The 9857-nt window shown below is 38.5% G+C and overlaps 1 protein-coding gene across 7 annotated transcripts in view; it reads left to right on the plus strand.

The window, feature by feature from the left end:
- The first annotated feature begins 6 nt into the window (after positions 1–6).
- Positions 7–9857, plus strand: part of ERBIN (erbb2 interacting protein) — a 137560-nt gene continuing 127709 nt past the window's right edge. For all 7 annotated transcript variants that reach the window (XM_014585176.2, XM_006170924.3, XM_014585175.2 and 4 more), the window contains exon 1: positions 7–386. The gene's annotated coding sequence lies outside the window, so the exon portion shown is untranslated. The remainder of the gene's footprint in view (positions 387–9857) is intronic.

Below are 9857 nucleotides of genomic sequence, written 5' to 3' on the forward strand. Positions count from 1 at the left end.
CGCGGACGCCGCCCCCTCCCCTCCCCCTCCCGGGCGCGCGCGGAGCTGGTTTTCCGGGTTCCCCTGGACGGAGCTGGATCCTGCAGCTCGCCAAGGCAGGAAGTGAGTTTCGCACGGCAATTCCGGGCGGTGTCACGAGTGAAAAGTTTTTTTTCGGTGGAGATCCTAGTTGGGGCTGGGAAACTCCTGCAAAACTCGAGACCAGGAAGCCAGCCCGCAACCCAGCCCCCACCAGAGCCACCTACTCTCCAGTCGCGGGAGGCCATCCACATCCGCTCTCACCGGGGAGAGAAACTCGGCTGGATCCGAAGTGACTAATGAAGGGAAGGAAATCATGTCAAGCGAAGCCTTGAGAAAGCTGCCCTGAGACGCTGTCCGACCGAAAGGTAATTTGCTCGAAAAGTGTCTAGAAGTCACAAAGTTCACGGGCCGGAAAAGAGATGGTTCTTTAGTTTTTTTCCAAGTTGCCCTAAATTCTTCTATTCTTATAGCGAAGTGGATAGTGTTTCAGTTGTTAAATGGTAGAACTTTTTGCCTTCTCTTCCTTCCACCATCTGGACTGGTCTTTTAAGAGGAGGTTTTAAGAATGCGGTGGGACGAAAGTTTTCAGCAATCCGCAGAAAGACTGCCTTTGTTCAGCACTAGGTGCCGAAGTTTGAGTTTTCCGGAACATATACAATGTATATGAGATCGCTGAATCTGGCAACTTTGTTTCTGGAAGAAAGGTCGCTACAACGAGGAGATTTGCTGTTATTGAGATGGCTGCCACATTTGTTTATTCTGATACTGTTTCTTTTGGCTTTTGCGTTGATCCTGTATAGTATTTTTTTTCTTCTTCCAATCCATATGAATATATTTCGTTGGATTTGAAAAACAGAATCTTTTTCTATTCTTGTTTTTCATGGTGGGTAACTTCTTAATTCGCAGAAAAGTGTTTTTCTCGTACGTTTAGAAGGTTATAGTTCGGTTAATGAAAGCAAGTATCTGTTGGACGTTTCTTGTAACTGATCCATTGAGAAGAAAAAGGAGAATAAGGATTATGGATAAGTGCAGGGGTATAACTTAAAAGCACAAACACACACCTGTTAAGTAGTTTGACTTGTTTTACTTTGCATTTCAGAACGTGCTGTGTAGGAAGGGAAGCTAAATGCTTTAAACGCTATTCACGGGAATCGCCTTGATTATGATTGAAACCTGTGGGGTTTGTTTTGGTTTTGTATTGTTGTCTTGGCCCAAATGTTTTCGGTCGGTTTTGCCTAATTAGTGATAGGTACCTACCTACTGTGGGAGCAGGAGTTCGTGAAGGTTGGCAGACATCCCACCAGTGAGTTTTGAACGCTTTGGAACTAATGGGTTTCTTTATAGATCCCACTAGTTTTGGTTGCAGCAAATCCAAACTGCTTTTCCAGTGGCGGTTTAGTGTGTGTGATTTTTACTTTATTCCCCCCCCCCCAAGTACTTTTGTGTAAAAGCAAGTGAAAAACACTATCTCTGAATACACATTAAGTAAATAAGGGTGATAGGTAATTCTTTATATATTGATAGGTATGTCTTAAATATACATTTAAGGTATGTTTAATTTCCCTCAAGTAATTGCCAAAAATCTGAGGAAAAGAGTTGACCTTTAGTTCAGAGGGAGAAGGTAGATATTAAAAGATCAGGATCAAATTGTTTCACAACTTGTTCTTTGCTACCTCATCTTTATTAATTACATTTTAATAAGGAAAACTTTTAGCTCTTTATTGCCATATATTGTTTGATTTCTCTTTTTTCCCCAGAGGCTAAGTCTCTGGAGATTTAAAAATATATATTATTTATTTATTATTATTATTATTATTTAAGTTGTTGGTAAGATTTGTAAACCAACAAGTAATTCCTGTTGTCAAACTAGTTTTATCAAGGAACTTAAAGTGCACAACTGATCTGCTTTATGATTTTGGGATGTATTATTAGGCAGCAAAAGAGGTTATTCTTGGGCATTTGAAAGAGCAGAACAAAATAAATGGCATTGAACTTCAGTTTCCTTATATGGCTTATACTTGGCTTCAGAGCAACAAAGCCTTAATAGAGTCTCTTTTACAGAGAATTATCACTTTGTGAAGATGTTTCTCTGTGTTAGTAAATTATATATATATATAAACCCGTTTTTAGATACAGTTCTTGATTTTTTTTCCTTGAGAGGAGAGTAGTATGTCTAGACACAAGCATCATGTTTTAAAAGTGAGGTATTCACCTCTGTTGGTGTCTTGGTTCCTTTTTTTCCCTTCCTCAGCAAGGCATAAATTACTTTGTAGTTTATTTTAGGCTGTATACTACTATCAAACTCTGTTTCCGAAGCATTGTTTAGAATGTGACAAAAGTTAGAAAAGAGGTTTAGAGAAAGATAATCAGTTGACATTTTTTTGGAGAGATTTTTGCTATAGGGCACATACACTTGCCAGACAAAGAGAGACAGAGAGACAGAAAGCGAGAAATCACTCCCTGGGGGGATGGCCACTCCGCAGTCCCTTCTCCTTTCTTCTCTGGGGATCTTGGGCACAAACGCACACACACCCGCTGTGAGTTTAAACCAGCGTGAGTTTAAGCCACCGGGACTCAAGCCACGGTTGGTCGGTTGGTCGGCTGCATGGGAGTCCAGCGACATAGCCACTACACTAACTGCTGGTCCCAATCAGTTGAAGTATTTTAAAATGGCTTCATAATTTGGATGTTCTTGGTATTGTGTGGATTTTCTTAGATTAAATTGGCAAATATAGAGTACTGTACTGAAAAATGCATATTTAAAGGCTTTATTTAAGGTAGTCATGAGTTTTCAGAACTTGAGCTAGCAGGTATTAAGTTATGATGTCTCCTTGCCACTTGATCAAGATTGAAGATTTCATGTATTAAAAAGCTTACAGAGAATCAAATATAGAAACCACATTTTTATTGCATGATGTTTCTCATAATGAAGTGATACTGTAGAAATACTCTACATATATTTTTTGTAGATCTCTGAAACTTGGTTATTTTATAAATTGTTGGTATTCAGCTATTAGTAAACAATAACTCCTAAAAACACTTTAAAATTTCAGAAAATTAGGTGCATATTAGGCATTTATTTGACATAATTGCTTATGGATAATATGATTTAGAATTTAAGCTGCTTTTGTTTTTGAAGTAGATTATGGCAGTACTTACAAAGTATTTGGGATTATAGAGAATTTTAATAACGTTGAATAGCAAAGTAATTTTTTTTTGTAATTGCTACTTACCCAGATTCTTTTTTGCATATATATGCTTTGTTGCTTGCCTTTCATTTTGACTTTTGTTTGCTCATTTATCAGTTAATAGGCTTTATTTATGCATTAATTTCTGGGAACATCTATGTTATAAACCCCTGAAGATGTTTCTCTTTTCTTTCCTAATGACATCTATTGCACCTGTGCTTGGCTGTTCACAATAGATTATTTAGTGTCTGCATACACAGTATTTGCTGTTGTCATAGAAAATGCATTCATGACTTATACTCTACAGTTGCTTAAAGTTTATTTCTGGAGAGAGAAAGGGTCTCACACGGTGATCCTCTCCCAGCTTTCCCATAGGTGTGTGTGTCCAGTGTGTGCAGGTCAGCCAGGGAACTGAGAACCCTGAACTTTCATGTGACTTCCAGCACTGCAGTGTTGTGGTAGCACTGCACTACTGCCCTGTGGCCTTGCTTTTGAATTTTGAAAGGAGTCAAGTTCAGCATTTCTGCTTTCCACTTTTCTTTTTTTTTTCCTCCTCATTATTTTTCTTTGTGGATGCTTATCATCACTCACTCTTGAACATATTACTTCCAGTTTCTAAATTTACCTTTTAGCTATCTCCTCTGCCCTAGGTTTCCTAAAGGTAAGAAAAAACGAGCTTTTCAGCTTTTTCTTCTGATTCCTTTCGCTTCCTATCTTTATAGTTAGATTCATTCACTTTTCTTTCTCCATGTTCAACTGTTGCTAATCAAATTTGGCCTTTTTCTCCTTTCCAGATTTACTAATTCATATTTATCATCCCAGAAAACTACTCAAAACATGCAATAGAAATATTTAATCAGTGCCATTTTATTCTGCGATCTCTTTTGCGCTCCAACTTATTGTGCATGCCAGTTGAACTTATATTCATTAATATGTTGTTTTCATTTATACTTTGTTTTCTCGATTCTCTTTTTCTTTTGTAATCTTAGGGTTAACTGTTAAAATAACATTAGTGTTTTGTATTACTATGTATTAAGACTCTCTATAGCCTCCTCTACCTTCTTGTTTTATTAAGCTTTTGGCCTCTGAAAACATACACACTACTTCCTTGTATCCTTCTTGTCCATTTTGTTCCTTTCTCTTACATTTCTCAAGTTAGATGTCTTTTATGTCATAATGTCCCTAAAATTTTGCAGTTGTCATTCTTTGCTTTGATGAATTAAGCACAGTGGGACTCTATCATTTTATTCTTGTCACTTCAAATTTTGTTCCACACACCATGAGAGGAAGGCCTTGCCAAACTTTATAATTGGTAGGATGTCAAACAGTAGAAGAGTATTAAAAATTAATAAAATGAAACTACTTATCTAGAAGTTATTTATCCATCTATGACTTTGGGTATATGGAATCCAGTTGAAAATGTAAAAAGTTAAGTGACACCTAAGTAATCAAAACAGCTGTAATAAAGCCTGAGAACTTCATTCATAGGGACATCCTTTTTCAGAGCCCATTTACTTTTATATTTAATGGGTTTCTTGGCATTATGGTATCTTAGAAGAGGTGAGAAAAGCACGTTGGCAGCATCATGAAGCTAAGTAATACTGTGAGGGAACAGAAAAATAGAAAATTGAATAACTTAGAATGTAATAGACTTGTCTTATTTTGGGCAGGGTGCCTTATCCGTTTCGTTTGTCTGTAGGAGGATTCACTCTCTTATATCATGGTGTATTTACAAGAAATACAAATAGCTCTGGGGCAGCTGTTCTCAAACTTTTTGGTCTTAGAATCCCTTTATGCTCTTACAAGTCATTGAAAATCCCAAATAACTTTGGTTTGTTTATTACATTTCTCATGTTAGTTAAAATGAATTTTTAAAAAATATTTTAAAGCAACAGTAAGTCATTTCATATTAGCGTCGTTTTAATAAGAATGTAACTTCCCCAAAACAAATATTTAGCAAAAAGAATGGCAGTGTTTTATGTTTTTTGAAGTTTCGTATGTTTGACTTAGTAGAAAACTGCTCACTTCTGATTTCTACTGCTTAATTCCATCTGTTGCAATATATTGTTTTGGTCGAAGTATATGAAGAAAATCTAGCTTTATGCAGATACGTGATTGGAAAGGGAGGAACATTTTTACAGCATTTTTATAATTGTGAATCTTCTTTGATATGAAAATTTGACAAGTAGTAGCTTTAGGTTTTTGCCATAGGGTATATGCTCTCACTGGAGAGAGACAGAGAGGGAAAGTGAGAAATCAACCCCCAGGGGCAATGTCCATACCACAGTCCTATCTCCTCCATTCTCCAATTGGGATTTTGGACCCCATGCACCATGGTGTCTGGGACTTGAACTCAAACTAAGGTCCACAACTCTTGACTGGTATCTGAGACTTGAACTGCCTTTGGACATGTGGAAATCCAACGCCTTAACCACCTGCCTGCTGGCCCTGACAAGTAGTTTAAAAGATTAGCTGCGATATCAAATCTGAAATCTAACAATGAACTTTTCATTTCTTCTTGTTATCTAAAAATCCATTGACCTTTCTTGGACTCTGGATAAATTTTTTACGCATCCATGATTTTTTTTTTTTTTTTCCCTACCATACAGGACACATACACTTGCCAGAAAAACAGACAGAATGCAAGAAATCATCCCCCTGGGGGTATGGCCACGCTGCAATCCCTTCTCCTCCATTCTTTTCTTGGGGTCTTGGGCACACATGGACATGCGCCCAGCATGAGTTTAAGCCACTGGGTCTGGGACTTGAACCATAGTCAGTTGACTTACATGGGAGTCCAGCAATGTAGCCATTACTCCATCTGCTGGACCCATCCATCCATGATTTTCTAACATCATGCATTGATCATTTGAAAAATATTGATTCTTTTAGTTGTATATGTTTTCTAAATGACAATATATTTCACCATGTAGTAACAAACAAAATACTGTTTACTACTTCATTGAAGTTACAAGTAGTGTATCCCCTTATCTGAAGGACTTTTTTCTTTTTTGTTAAGTTTTGCTATAGGGTTTGTGTGCTCACCAGAGGTGGTGGTGGTGGGGGAGCAGTGAGAAATCACCCCCTAGGGAGGATGGTCTATGCCATGAAAGCTCAACTCCCAGTCTCCTACTGTGACATGCACACAAACCTGGCATGATTTTCAGGCCGCCAGATGCGATACTTGAACCTCACAGTGGGCCATATGGGATCCAGCACCTTAACTTCCACGCCACCTGCTGGCCCTGAAGGGGATATGTTTTAAGATCCTTAGTGGATTCCTAAAACTGCAGATAGTATTGGACTTCATGTATATGTTACAGTGTTTTTTCCTATACAAATGTTGCTATGATAAAAATTAATTTGTATGTTAGACACAGTAAGATATTAACAGCAGCAATAAAACAGAATAATCATAAAAATATGCATAATAAATTATGTTAATGTAGTTTCTCTCAAAATATCATTTTGTACTGTACTCATCTGTTTTCTGGCCATGATTGACCCAGGTAACTGAAAGTGTAGAAAGTGAAACCCCGGGTAAGGTAAGGTAGAACTACTATACTCAAGTGAAAGTGATGTATAAAAATATGTCTGGGAGACCAGCAGTTAGCATAATGGCTATGTCGCTGGACTCCCACGTAGTTGACTGCGGTTCACATCCCGGACCCGGTGGCTTAAAACTCATGCCGGGTGTGTGTGCGGGCATGCCCAAGATCCCGAGAGGAGAATGGAGGAGAAGGGTTTGTGGTGTGACCATCCCCCCTGGTGGGTGATTTCTCATTTTCTGTCTCTCTCTCTCTCTGTCTGGTGAGCGCACACGCCCTATAGCAAAAACAAAACAAAACAAAACAAAAAAAACCCTCTACCCCCCCCCCCCAAATATATATGCCTGGAGGGGCCAGCAGGTGGCATGGTGGTTAGGGTACTGGACTCTCACGTGGTCAACTTTGGTTTGAGTCCCAGACCCTGTGGCTTGAAACTCACACCAGGTACATGTGTTTGCATGCCCAAAATCCCAGGAAAAGAATGGAGGAGAAGGGATTATGGCATAGCCATCACTCCTGGCTGGTGGTTTCTTGCTTTCTGTTTTTCTTTTTCTCCAGCGAGTGCCTGTGCCTAGCAAAAGTCTCTCTGAAAAAGAAAAACAAAGTCTGGGGAGCAGCAGATAGTGTGTTGGTTAAGGCACTGGATCCCACATGGGCTAACTCATGGTTTGAGTCCCAGATCAGATGGCTTGAAAAATCACTCCAAGTACAAACATGTGCATTTGTGCCCAAAATCCTGAGAGGAGAATGAAGGAGAAGCGATTGCAGCATGGCCATCCCTCCTGAGAGGTGATTTCTCACTTTCCCTGTCTGTGTCTCTGTCTCTGTGAGTGCATGCATCCTAATGCAAAAATCTTAAAAAAAAAAAAAAAAAACTGGGAAATATGTAGTCGCATCACTATATCTTGAAGGTACTGGCCATGCTCTTGCTAAGGTACTAGCAGTTTTATTCACTGATTCTACATCCTCAAATGTAAAATGTCAATACTATATAATGGGGAAAAAATGGTATCTCCATATTGTTAAGAAAATAATTTTGACCTTAAGGACTCCTTGAGAAAGTGTCTTCAGGGCTTCCAGGGATTGTGCACTTCCAGGGCCTATGGACCATACTTTGAAAACTCAGGTAAATGTTGGGATTTATGGAACTTTACTTATTTTATTTGGTATTACATTCTGGGGAGAATCTTAAGGTTTGATCTTTTAACTTATTTGATTTTTAATTCTTCCAGTTTTTTGTTATTTGGTTTTGGGATACTATTTCTAAGAGTTCTGCTTTTTCATAGGAGTTGATTTTTATATTTTGCTGTGCTTTTGGACTGTTTCCAGAATTTCTAAGATATTGATGATTATTTTAACATTGTTTTCTATTTCCTCTATGAACACTGCAGAAAATTTTATCTTATGCTTGATATGTCTGTCATGCTTTTGAGTTTTCCTCAAATGTTAGGTTTTTCATGGTGGTCAAAGTTTTTATGTTATAGCCTTTCTTGTACTGTATCCAGCCTGATTCCTTATTCTTCTGGCACTGGTAATTGCTTAGAAGAGGAAAGGAAGGGATGTTTAGTGGGTTTCTCCTTTGAAGTATATAGATGGCTTGACTTCTTGGTACAGGTGTATCTTGTCCCTTTAGAGACACTCTCCTATTTTCATGGTCATATTGCCTGAATGTCAGGTCTCAAACAGTACAGAGCACTAAATGATAGACCTTACTTAACCTTGCAGTGTTCTTCTATGGTTTTATTACCTGGCTGATTGACCAGGGCACACTTATTCCAATTTTTAACAGTAAGAAAACTTTTTCACTAGAGTATGCTATTCCTACCTTCCCCTAGTTTTCACTTTCTACACTTTCAGTTAACCTGGGTCATTCATGACCAGAAAATAGATGAGTACAGTGCATATTTTTTTGGTTTTATTTTTCATATTTTAGTTTTTGAGACAATGACATACATACAGAGAAGTTGGAACTCTTGGGGCCAGCCCCATAGCGCAGTGGTTGAGCACTGAGTAGGGAGCTGCATTGCACTTAGCTAAATGTGGTTTGAATATGGGCCCTGGCATCTTGAAAAATATGCCACATACATGCACATGCATGTCCCAGATTCTTATGGGATGGGGAAATGGAAGAACGGGATTACAACATGACACGTCTCTCTGGGGGATATTTTCTCCTTCTCCCTGTCTGGGTTCAATGCATGTGCCCTCTAGCAATTAAAAAAAATGCAATTTTTTTGTACCTGAACCATTTGATTGTAAGTTGCTGATTTCATGCCCTCTTACCCCCCCCCACCCCACCCCCTGTACTTTCCTTTTCCATACAAAGAAGGACATTCTCCTACATAATGACATTATAACCATCAAAATCTGAAAGGTACTGTGAGTATATTACTAACAGTACTAATATCTGAGCCTTACCAGTTGTTCTAATAATGTCTTTTAGAGATAAAAGATCTAGTTCAGGGACCAGCAGTTAGCATAATGGTTATGTCACTGAACTCCCATGTAATCGACCATGGTTCAAGTCCTGGACCTGAAGTCTTAAACTCACACCAGGCGCGTGTGTGAGCATGCCCAAGATCCCAAGAGGAAAATGGAGGAGAAGGGATTGCGGCGTGGCCATACCCCTGGGGGGTGATTTCTCGCTTTCTTTCTCTCTGTCTCTGTCTGTCTGGTGAGCGCACACACCCTATAGCAAAAACCTCTCCAAAAAGAAAAAAAAGAAGAAAGGAAGAAAAAAAAAGATCTAGTTCAGACTTATGTATTACCTTTAGATGTCATGTCTTTATTCTCCTTCAGTCTGAAACAACTTTGTCTTCACTTCAAGGTTTTGACACTTGCAAATTGCAGGCCTACTTATTTTGTAGAATGTTCTTGAATTTTCATTTATCTGTTATTCTTTACGATCAGGTCTTTGATTAGATTTAATGTTTAGGTTTGTATGATTAGATCTTTAGCAGGGTTATCATAGAAGTGATGTTGTAGTCTTTTCATTTCATCTTATCAGGTGGCTGGGAATTTAAGTCTATCCCTCTTACTGATATTCTTTTTATGTGATTAAAGTTGTGACTACTAGACTTCTTTTTTTCAAGATACTCTT

Source organism: Tupaia chinensis, unplaced genomic scaffold (genome assembly GCF_000334495.1).
Source record: "Tupaia chinensis unplaced genomic scaffold, TupChi_1.0 Scaffold149178_1, whole genome shotgun sequence".
Taxonomy (NCBI): Eukaryota; Metazoa; Chordata; class Mammalia; order Scandentia; family Tupaiidae; genus Tupaia; species Tupaia belangeri.